Source organism: Talpa europaea (genome assembly GCF_964194135.1).
Source record: "Talpa europaea genome assembly, chromosome: 6".
Classification (NCBI taxonomy): Eukaryota; Metazoa; Chordata; class Mammalia; order Eulipotyphla; family Talpidae; genus Talpa; species Talpa europaea.
Window position 1 is genome coordinate 23,214,149 of NC_140072.1, and position 12,312 is coordinate 23,226,460.

Sequence of the window (12,312 nt, forward strand, 5' to 3'; positions counted from 1 at the left end):
TTAGTCAAGTTTGTGTTGAGCATTGTATTTAAAATATATTTGGGGAAATTTTTGATGTCTAGGATGATGGTGTCTTCTCCCAGAGAGGACTTCCAATTGTGTCTACTAGGGGTTGGGAGCATCATCATTTTGGGAGCTCCTTCGTCATGGTTCAGGGCTTGAGATTCATGGCCATCCAGCTGATGGGAAATTAGACTACAAATCCTTGTTATGGCTGATTTGTTTTAAATTTCTTCCTATTGTGAGGACACACTTTTCCTAATTATAGTTAAAAGTGGGTAATAATTTATCAGAATCATATCCCTTGGCACTCTCCAGGCTTTGATTTCTGGCTCAAGAGGACTTCAGAAACAGATGAGCATCATAGTTTCTTTCTCATCATAGGCAAATGCCATTGGAAAAAATGCAGCTTTGACTGCATTTTGATCATACACATTTGTATGCTGAGAAAAAAAGAACTGATATGAAATGAGAGGTTGAAGATATGAGACCATTTATAAAACTATTAAATCCATCAATTATCAACTGGTGATAGACTCAAGAGCAAAAATGGATTGATCCTCTGATGAGATTTTGAAAACATATTCCAGTGAGTTTGTTTGCTTCAGAGTGTTGAGTCTTTAGAATTGATCTGAGTGTCATCTTGTAGTGTTGTTCTCTTTATATACTCCTAAAATACTCTAGATATTTCCGTTGCATGTGTACATTCCATATTGAGTTTTATCACAGGTTTATGTTCCCTTTATCATTACCAGAACTTGAGGTCCTTAAAGTCAGGACTTTTGTCTTTGTAGCACCATAATAATGACCACTTAGTAGTTTATTGCATGAATGATTTCCACCCCTTTTGAGAGCAAATAAATGGATTAGGAATGGCATTTTTCAATTTCCTGTGATTCAAAGCATTTTAATGTCTTTTTGGACTCAATGAGTAAGGACATAAATGGCAGCCCAGGAGTGATTTATCAACCAATTTATACTTTCATTTAGATTTTACTTGTAGTAATGCATCCTTTGGGGTCTCTTTGCTCTTGAAGTAACTGCATTCATAAAGCAATGAAATTTAGCTGCTACTTATGCAAACACATCCGTAGCATTGAAAACTATTGCTTTAGTTTGTGATAAGAATGAAATGACACCTCACTTTTAATTTTGTTTTCAAAAACTAAAAGCAAATCTATAAGTTTTTTTAAAAAAAAATCTATAAATTTTTAATGTATTTTTTGGTGGATATACATTCCATTGTTTAAAATTCGAGAGACATAATACTCTACAATGAAGTTATCCATCCTACCTCATTCCCAGTCACCCACTTCCCATCCCCCAGACAACAATTATTGTGTGTTTGTGTGTATTCTAGACAGCTTTTATGCATATTATGTATTTTATTGCCATTTTACCTAATGGTGATTTGCTTTATCCATTGTACTGTACCTTGTTCTAATCACTTAATGTTTTTCAACAATACAATAACAAGACACATTTTCCAGTATTTTAGCACCTTGAATTAAATTGGAGTTTACACTCAATGACATGATTTGACTGTTGTATAACAGTAGTTGTGCGGCCATCACTGTCTATACATGTGTGGACTGGGCAACTGCAGCATTTTGATGTTTCAGGCAATAGCCATTGAAAGACCATTTGGGAAGAAAGATATATCCCATTTTATGTCTAAAAGCTTTTCTGTTTCTTCTTCCAGTAAAAATAAAGAAGGTTTCAGAAATAAAAGTAACACAATATGTGTCAACATTTTTAAAATTGATCTTGGAGATAATAGTGGACACAGAGGATGATTTTCCATGGCATAATAATGAATTTCTATAACCCTGAGTATGAAAGTGATTCATAGGAGTTGAACTCCAAATGTAAAGAAATTTTAGGAATCCCTTAACTAATTGTTTCTACTTATCTTTTTCTTTTTACTTATGCACATTGGTGATAGATTTTAAAATTTTAGAAATAAATCTGAAAGAGAATGCTCAGCTTAGAATAAAATTATGAATGATAACAAAACATGCAGTAGTTTGAAAGCTTTGTTAATATTTTGTTTCTAATCAACTGCATAATATTTCATTGGATAAGTACATAATCATTTATTTAGTCTATCAACGATGACTTGGGTTGTTTATAATCTTTGGCTTTTACAAACAATGCTTCAATAAATGACCTTGAACATGGATTGTAGGACTAGCAGATGTTTTTGGAAGTTAAATTCCAGGAAGTGGAATTTGTATGTACATAAAAATTTGATAGTATTTCCTAATTGACCTCCAGCAATGTGGTTGGTATTATTGTTATTGTTGTTTTTGTTGCACCTTGTCTCAGATTTACAGATTAAACTGGGGGAGACTTACCACTGATTTTTCATAGTTTCAATTTAATCTTTTGCTTCTTTTAGGAGTAATACCTTCCTTATTATATACATTACATCTTGTTTTATTTCTTATTGAAAATGGAGTCTTTTTACATAGCTTCTATGGTAGACGTTAGTAAAGGAAATTTTAAAATGCTTCAAATCAGTCTCCCTTAAAGCTTCACTGAAAAAAAGACATTATGTTAACATTTGTCTAAGATTATAAAATTCCCTTAGTGAAAAAAAATGTAGTTAACCACAGAGGAATGCTTTCTAAATTTCTTAGAGGAAAACAATATTTTATTGGTGCCATAGAAAATATGTAATGACAGTAAGACAACAGTGCATTTATTGGGGGTTCTTTCTAGCTAATGAACAATAAACAGATTTAGATGTATTTTGTTGCTCTTGCACCTGAATTCATATTTAATGATCTTATGCTTGCAGGTAATCGTAACACTGCTACTTGGGATTCATTGACCACTGCTCCATGAACCCTACAAACAACCTGGACATTGGCTAACAGCCAGACCCCTTGGTAACATTCATACTTTTCATTTTCTGAGGAGTCTTTGGGAAGCAAAATGTTCGATTCCATTAATTGGATTTGCAGAAAATTCTCAATCTAGGTGCTTCACGTCTTCCCTCCTTTCATATTATCTATAGGAAAGGGTGCTTTTCAGTTCCAATGTGAATCCATCTGAACGACCCCACACTGTCAGACTGGAGATATCCCATCTATGTCCCATTCCCTCTTTAGGACAAGGCTACAAGCTTTTTGGGAAGAAAGAAGCTACTTTTCTTCTTCATGAAATTTTATTTTGTACCACCATATGCCTCATTAACAATGTCAAACATAATGTGAAATTTTCAGTTTAGAAAGCACTGGTGATTCCTAGCCATCAGTGGATTTAATGTGGTAGTATATGTATTTGTTCAAATAATGTTTATTATTTTTCTTTTATTACAAAATTACAAAGAACAAATCAAAAATTACCTGTGATCTCATCATTCTAGTAAACCTTATAGTTTTAAAAAGAAAGCAAGACAGGTCCTCCCTGGTGGCGCAGCGGTTGAGCACTGGGCTGCGAAGCTGCCTGCAGCCTCTGCAGCGCCGGTTTGATCCCCGCCACCGGCGAGGGTCCCACATGGCGCAGACCTCTCCTGCCTCTCTCTTCTCCCCTCAGCAGTGTACTTTGTCAGTCTGCCTGTTCTGCTCTCTGCTCGGGCTCTGGTGAATTCTTTCACTCTCCCGCACTTCTGACTGTACCCAGTGCTTGTATAAATAAAAAAGTAAATCTTTAAAAAAAAAAAAAAAGAAAGCAAGACACATGTATGGCTAAATGGTCTAAATAACCCCAAAGGACTAAAATGAACATGAAAAATTTTCTTTCTTTATACCCCAGACTCTCCTTCCAACTAAAACTACTATGAACATGTTCCTATGTATCATTTCCCAAAAAATATTTTTGCAGCTATACATTCTCACAATTTTGCACATGCAAGTGCACACGTGCATTTCTTAATTTTTAAAAAGGAGATTACTTAAAATAAATCATATTATACAAAATATTTTCTTCCTTACATGTTTTACTTAACTATCTTTATGTGAATATATGCACGATCTAGGTCATTTTTTATAGTTATTGAACACATAGCATGTAGACAACTGTTAGTAGACATTTGGATTAAGACCAAGTTTTTTTTCTTGCTTTAAAATTATGCTGCAATAAACATTCTTATTAGAATTTGGGACATTTCTTAGAGTGTTTCTGCAGGTTAGGGCTGGCAGTATAGTATAGTGATTAGAAGCATGGATTCTGGTGCCAGATTGCCCAGAGTTGGCATTCATTATTTCCTCCTAATTAGCTATGTGACCTTGGGCAAGTTATTTAACTTCTCTATGCTTTACCTTGCTCCTTGTCAGATGAGTCTAAGAATAGTATGCATCTGAATTGGTGGAAGGATCAGTATTTATGAAGAGCATGGAACAGTTCTTGACATATAGTAAGCAGTCCAATAAATGCTAGTAATTATTATTGCTTTGATGATAGAATTTCTGATATATACATAATTTATATAATTATGATATACACATAATTTATATATATTTCTGATATATACATGATATAGACATAATTTTTATATATTTATGATATGATATATATTATGATATATATATCATAATTTCTGATATATGCATAAGAGACTATTCTGGGATTAAAGGAGGAAGAGTTGGAAATTAAGGGAAGGAAGGAAGACGGAGGAAGGAAAGAAAATAATGGAGGACAGAAAGAGAGAAAAGAAAGAAGAGGGAGATGAAATAGAGGTTGGCTAGAATGCTGGAAAGGAGGGAGAATGAGGGTGAATGGCGGAGAGGAAGGACCAGCTAGATGAAGGCAATGTAAATGATGATGGAAAACAATGATGTGCCTGTTGGGGAGTACTGACAGGTTGGAGACCTCTTTGATTATAGCTGGAACCAGGTTCAGGGGATAATGGTTACTGTATTTATTGTTTGATTTATTTTCATTCTCTGAAATCATTTCCTGTTCATAGACTCCTTGGGTCTTCTTCCTTACTGGAGAGAACAGATACTATTTAAAGTAAGTCTTCATCCTGGAAACAGTCTTCAATCTTAAGATTGTCTTGAAAACTAGGTTTTAAAGGGAGAGAAGAAGTCAATCTAAAAATTCCCCTTAAATATTAAGAAAAAACTTGGATGTTTGAATGTTAAATGTGTTCTAGAGATGCTTTAAAGGTGGAAAGATAATAGAAGGGTTTGTTCTTTTTCTTGGTCTGATAAGTGCAGGGGAGAAATGGAGAGGTGCCAAGAGCTGGGGAGTTCTCACTTCCTATACCATGGCAACCTCAGAAGAGAAGGCTTGAGGATGCAATTTGTAATATGTGTGTGCTGGAGTGAAATCTCAGGGTGGGGAGATTGCTGCTTGCTTTTTTCAGGATAATGGAGGGATATTATCTTGCTGCCGCTGTAATGAATTGTCACAAATTAAGAAGTTTAAAACGTGTTATTCCGTAGTTCTGGAGGTTAGAAGTCTGAAAGGAGTTCCACTTGTGATGGGGGGGTGGGTGGGTGTTGTGTTCCGTTTTAGAAGCTCTAGGGGAGAATTGATTTTCTTACCTTTTTATCACCTTCTAAAGACCACTGCATTCCTTGGCTGGTATTCCTCTTCCTCCATCTTCATAGGCATCAAAAGTTGGTCAATTTCTTATTGTCAAGTAATATACTCACAATTTGTCCTAATTCAAAGGACTTTGACATTCTTGGAGGGCTATGCTCTCATTCTGCCCACTATAAGTATGTAGCTGGGACAACTATGTGCCCCTTAGTGCTGGCATGACAGGTGCAGGGGGTTGTTTCATAATGTCTAAAAAAATTGTCCAAGTGCCTGGGCAAAAGGGCATTTTCATGGAGCCCAGCAAGGTGTAGAGAAAGCAGTCATGAGCTCTCAGTCCTTCCAGGAGAGAACAGAGATGCAGAGAGAGCCAGGAGTTCATACAAGCCTGGGCTCCTGAGGAAGAGTTTCTAGTGACAGGGACTTCAGAAGAACAGTGGGGGCTCTTACACTTAACAAGCATCAGCCCCCATCACCAGGGATCAGGCTAGAATAGCCTTTCTGCAGGGGGGTGAGTATGAATTCTTTCATCACATGAGCATTTACAAGCTTCCCCTCTGCCCAGGCTCCATCTTAGAAGGAAGGATGGTGGGGTGAGGGGGTCAGAAATGTAGAGTCATTTATTGTTACTTAAAAGAGACTGAGTTAGATTATAATTAGGTTTCAGTTTGAATTGTAAATATTTTTCCCCACCATCACGAACAGAGATCAATAAAATGGTGAAATTATTTTTGCACAGTATATGTATTTTGTTCCCCTTTCTCCACTATAAATAGCAGTCTCTCTCTCTCTCTCTTACTTACATTATACTTCATTCGGTGTGGGCTTGAAGTGGCAGGTGAGCTCTGTACACTAGATAATCAGTGCTTTGAGGGAGCCCTTCTGAACTTCTCCCTGAATTCCCCATGGGGGTTGCTGTGATCCATGCAGCAGCAAACACCATCTTTCAGTTGTCTGTTGCTTTCTTCCTGGCATGTGTAAATGAATTCTTTTCTATTCATATTCAAGTTTAATTAATTATCTCAATAATACCTGTGGCAGCTAGGCCCCTACCCCTTCCCTCTACCTCTCCGGAGCCAAAATTCAGTTTGTCATATCTCTGTAGTCCCTGATAATCCATAAAATGTCCTGAGCTTTCAATTCTTTTTGTTACTTTATGTGGCAGCATTTCTGGAGATTATAGAATTTTGTAGAATGTTCCTCAATGTAGATTTGTCTGAAATTCCCAGAGGTAGTTAGAGGTGATGTATTTTTGGCAGGAAATTACTGAAGTGATGTTGAGTATTTTTTAATACATTCCAGGTTACATTGTCTCACTATTGGAGTCATTAGGTTTGATTTCTTGTCAAAGTAGTATAAATATAAATAACAGCTTTTCCTTTTCAACTAATAAGTAACTTGTGGCAATAATTTGAGATAATATAAATAGCTGGTTTGGCTTCAAACTTTCATCCATGACAATAATACGGATCATTTCAGCTATACCAGAATCATAATTTTTGTGGTATGCCAGTATTTCAGGAATTTGTTTTGGAAAATCAGGTTATTTTTAATATAGCAACTAGGAGTTGAAATAATTGGAGATGACTCTGAAAAATCTATTTATTTCATTTCTCTAACAATAGGGTGATTATGAAGCACACATTATTATTGTTTTAAGCCCTGCGCCTCATATTCCAACCCAGCAAGTGTTGGTTTGAAAATGAAACTTATTTCAGCTTATCACTTTGTGTTTTTTGATGAGATTTATGTTGCAATTTAAGCAGCTGCCTGAATACAATAGAATATGAAATTAATTTAAAAGTACAGATAGCAAAATTAGTATCAGATGAAAACCTCTTGAAGTATTTTTGTTTTTAAGAAGGCATAAAAATTGAACTAGAAGACATTAGAAATTAGTTAATTCAAGCCATCATGATTAATGTGATGGGTTAATCATAGAATATCTCATCAGGCATCTTCATTTTCAAATGAGAAAATGATTAGATAGTAATGTTAAAAAATTTGCTGATATATTGAAGACTAATTCTTTTCTTTTTTCCATTCTTGCCCTATTTTCTTTCTACTAATGTGCAACTCTCTTCATATTTACTGTCACAGAGTATATACGGTAGTATGAAGTTTACTCTAGGAATGATGGGGTAACTTTGCAGTGAACCACTTATTGGAGGAGACCTTTTCTGCCCTGACCAGGTCTGGAACAGAGAGGAAGTTTCAACTGACTGTGTAGGGAGGAGTGAGGGTTTTGGAGTTCACCAGGAAGAGGGAATGAAGGGTGAGTAGGAGTTTTTTAGGTGGGAAAAGTGGGATCAATGGGAGGGCTTCTTATGAGCAGCGGGAACAGCATGTAGAAATATAAGGAACCGTGGGAAAGATATTATATCTAGGGAAGTTTAAGTGGTAGGAGATAGGCACAGTGAGTTCCTATGTGCTGTGATGACTTACAAAGTACATTTTTCTGTAAAATACACTATTTAATAAAAAATAGTTCAATATGTATCATGGTGCTCTAAATAAAATAAAATCTTTAAAAAGGATATTTGACTTCTAAGATGTCTGGGATTCAAGTTCAACGTAGTAAGTTAGATGATGACTTATCAAAATACTTTTAAATGTTCCTTAGAACTTTTTTTTACTAGATGTAGATAGAGGATTTAGCTAAAATATATGCTGAAGAACCTTCACAAATTTGGTTCAGGAAAAGCCGGAACTTCAATCCTTGGGAAAGAAGGAGATAATGGAACTGAGTGGAACTAGAGATTCTATTGGGGCTTCAAGAAAAAGGGCCAGAAGTTTAGTAGTATGATGGTCACAGAGCATTGACTGACTTAAGATACTTTTCATTGTCACCGGTGGGATATCAGTGCAAAAGAGAGGTGTGGAGGCAGGGTTTTCTACTTTTTATTATTGATTAGTTGTATTATTGCAATGGACACTTAATTGGCTTTCCATTTCCAGAATTGTTCTCCGGCCTATCTAAACCTGTTTTCAGGCTTGACCATGTTACTTGGGAAACCTGTCAGCATGTAGGCTCTGACTCAGGTCTAGAGCGGGGCCTGAGAATTTTATTACTAACAAGTTGATGAGAGGTGTTATACTGCTGGTCTGGGAACACACTTTGAGTAACAAAGTATATGCAATATTGTTAGACTGGTTTTCTCCTTACCACAACTCTTCTTTATTTCCCTGCTTAAAATTCTTTTATGACTCTCAAATGGCCAGCCTTAATAATTAAAAAAAGGTTTTCATCTTAGTACATACACCTTCGCAATATGACTACAACCTTCCTTTCCATCAGTATCTTTCATTAATCTGCTAATCCCTATGCTGAGCTAATCTGGTACAGTTCCCTGATCTATCCCTTTCCTGGACAGACAATGGGCTTTCTCTATGAATCACATCTATCTTATTTTTCTCTTACATTCCCAAATCTATGTAACCTTCATACTCTGCCTTTGTTTGTATTGATAGTTATATACTCTGTTAAACTTCTCCTTTGGATTTTTAGGTCCTTGGCAGCTGAATCTACATCTTACTCATTTTTGAATCTCTGTGGCATCTAAATGTAATTATGTGTTATTTACTGGCACATTTGTGGCATTGAATTTTTTTCACAATCATTGGGTACATCAATTAGACACTTTGCTCTAAGAATAAAAGGCTACCAGTGGTTGGGATATCACTCAGATGATCTACTTTTCAGTTGGTAGCCTGTTTTCTCTCCATTTTTAGTTATCATAAGCAGTGTGTTTCAGTGCGTATCTGATGTTTCTAATTCACTCTCCGAAGTTATTAAACCAGGTCCTGTGGAGTAGCTACCTGTAAAAGTGTCCCCACACAGTGCTAGAGACAAAAATGCAGTTTCCACCTTCATCTCTAGAAGGGTGAAGCGATTAAATGGGTAACAGTCTTATAAAAATGTTATCAAAAGCTGGGCCTTCCTGTTGGCACAAGGGATTAAGCACTGCACTATGAAGCAATCCGCAGCCTCAGCAGCACGAGTTTGATCCCTGGCTGGCCAGGGAGCAACCCACATGGGAAGCAGACCTCTCCTGACTCACCTGCTGCTCCCCTTAGCAGTGTATTCCCGTTGGTCTGCCTGTTCTGTTCCCCACTCTGTCTCTGGTGAATCCTCTCACCACTCCTCTCCCCGACCCCGCATCTCTGGCCTGTACCCCAGCTCTTGTATGCATAGATAAATAAATCTTAAAAAAATGTTATCAAAAGCTGTGGATGCTTTAAAATCTGATAGAAAAGTACTGACCATAATAGTCAGGAGTAAGGTCCCAGGAATACTCTGTGCTGGTGCTGACCTTAAGGAAATAGTAAAAATGAGTTCCAGTGATATTGGTCCTTTTGTCTTCAAAATAAGGGCAGTGATTAATGAAATGGCTAACTGTCAAGTGCCAAGGATTGCAGGGATAGATGAACTGACTTTAGCATGGCCTTGAAGGTGTTAGTGTGTGATATTAGAGTAGCAGCTTTCTCTGAAAAAAATGGGCCTGGTTGAAACAAAGCTGGCAGCTAGCCATTCCTGGTGGAGGGGGTGTGCAGAGATTGCCACGTGCCATCAAGATGTCCCTGGCCAGTGAGCTTATCTCTGCTTGTGAGCTGGAGGACTAAGAGGCTAAATCAGTGGTCTCGATCACCATGCTCTAGAACAGAACCAGGAGGGCAATGCTGACCACAGAAAGGGTTTGGATGTAGCTAGAAAGCTAAACCTCAGGGACCTGTTGCAATGAGTGACAAAATTAGCAACTGCTCAAGGGATGCAGGTCAATGTATAATGTCAAAACACAGATTACAAAATAAGTGTACATTTAAAAATATTTCCTGTGTATAAACCTTTGTTCTTAATTTTTTAATGTAAATAATTTATGTATTGCACACTTTAGGAGATAATATTAATAGATGTCTGTTTGGCAGGATTGTGAAAATAGAATTATTTCTATATACCAAAATATGCCAAAAATAAAGTTTTACTAAAAGATTATATGCACATACACATATATCTCAATCTGAAAAAGGAATTGATATTCTGAGTGAAAATTACCAAATATTAATAAAATTAGTGAAAAAAGTTAGTAAGCCAATACATTTTAACTTACCCATAATACATAATTCTTCTCTAACCTGAAGGTGACAAGTGGCCCTTCTTAAAAAATAAAATGTATGTGTTTTTATGGTACTGAATTCTTTTCCACTGATTTTATTACTGTCTGGGTCATGGATAATTGAAGTTGCCACAAGTTATTTTCTTAATATTTCATAATAAAAGCTTGTGCAAATGCATTGAATAATGACTGTGACATTTTTCTTTACAGCTCAATCAACTTTGATTAAATTCTGCAAATGTTAATTGGACTCCTACCACACACAAGCCACTGTGGTAAAATGAATAATAACATCAAAAATGAATAACATCCGTCCCTGCCAAATGGGAACTTTCATTTTGTGCAAACACTTGGAGAAACTCCTGTAACTCCTATTCCTTTATGTAAGGGTGAAGGGTACATCGTAACAGATGGAATTTCTCATTTTATTCAGCTTGCAGTTTTGCCAAATGTGATAATTCTATTTTACATTATAAATTGTGTCACTGTATCCAAGTCTTACTAAACTATGATTTACTCATTTTACACAGGTGGAAGCATTGTATAATAGGCCATCAAATGCAAATGCAAATTTAGCTAAAAGATTGTATTTACATATGCTCTTCATTTTTTGGTGGTTGTTGTTAACCATTAGGTATATGTAGAGTTTTTGTTTTTGTTTAATTGAGGTATTACTGACATATAACATTATGTTCATTTTAGATGTGCAACTTTGCTATTTGCTATTTGTATATGTATTTCAAAATACATTACAAGTTTTGTTAACATCAGTCACAAATACATAGCTGCAATATTTTTTTCTTGTGATGATAATTTTAAGATCTCTCATTGCAAATTTCAAGTATATAATACATGGTTATTAACTATAGTCACGATATGCTCTTATTTAAGCTCTCATTATTTTCTGCTTCTCTGCTGGACTGGGGTACTAGATTCTTTGCTGAGACTGAGTGCCTTTATTTCTTTTCATTCCTCTTTCAGATTCATTTTATTTCCATTTAGTATTAGTTTTTATGTTTAGAGATTGAGCTCATCTGGAATTCGTGCAAGTGTGAGTTTTGTGTATGTATAAGGTCTGTGGTAAGAGTCTAAATTTCATTTCCTTTTACAGATCCAATTGTCTGATCACCATTTATTAAATGATCAATCCATTGTTTTCAGACATGAAATACAACCTACAAATGCTAGGCTGATGATGGAAGGAAACCAATTTCTGGTAGAACTAAAGGCTACAAATCTTAGGCAAGTTAAAGTGTTCTAGAAAAGACTAAAAGTGATATAGACAGAAAAAACTAGAATCCAAGGGAAAATATCTTAAATGGAATAAAGGTAAGAATTGAAAAGTTGGGGACAATATTTTCTACTTATATGGTAAAGGGTTGATTTTTTAAAAAAAATATAGAGAATATTATTACTAATAACATAACAAACAAGTTAATAGAAATAAAGACAAAAGGCTTAAGGAAGTAACAATGAAGAAAATATTTAGTAAAAATATGTAAGTAAACATTTTGTCCACTAGAACAAATCTACCTATCAGTAATGAGACATTATATTCACCAACAAAACTGCGAGATTTTAAAAAGTGATAAAACTCAAATTACCATGTAAAAATGTTGCTCAAAAGAATGTAAATTGGTATAGTCTTATAGATGGTCAATTTGGCAATATATTATAAAACTCCTAAACTAAGCATATTGTTTTG

The 12,312-nt window shown here is 35.6% G+C and overlaps 1 pseudogene across 1 annotated transcript; it reads left to right on the forward strand.

Annotated features, from left to right (window-relative positions):
- The first annotated feature begins 9,707 nt into the window (after positions 1-9,707).
- Positions 9,708-10,280, forward strand: LOC311171713 (methylglutaconyl-CoA hydratase, mitochondrial-like; annotated as a pseudogene). Its single transcript has one exon. The product of its transcript is annotated as a methylglutaconyl-CoA hydratase, mitochondrial-like (transcript).
- Positions 10,281-12,312: the final 2,032 nt, after the last annotated feature.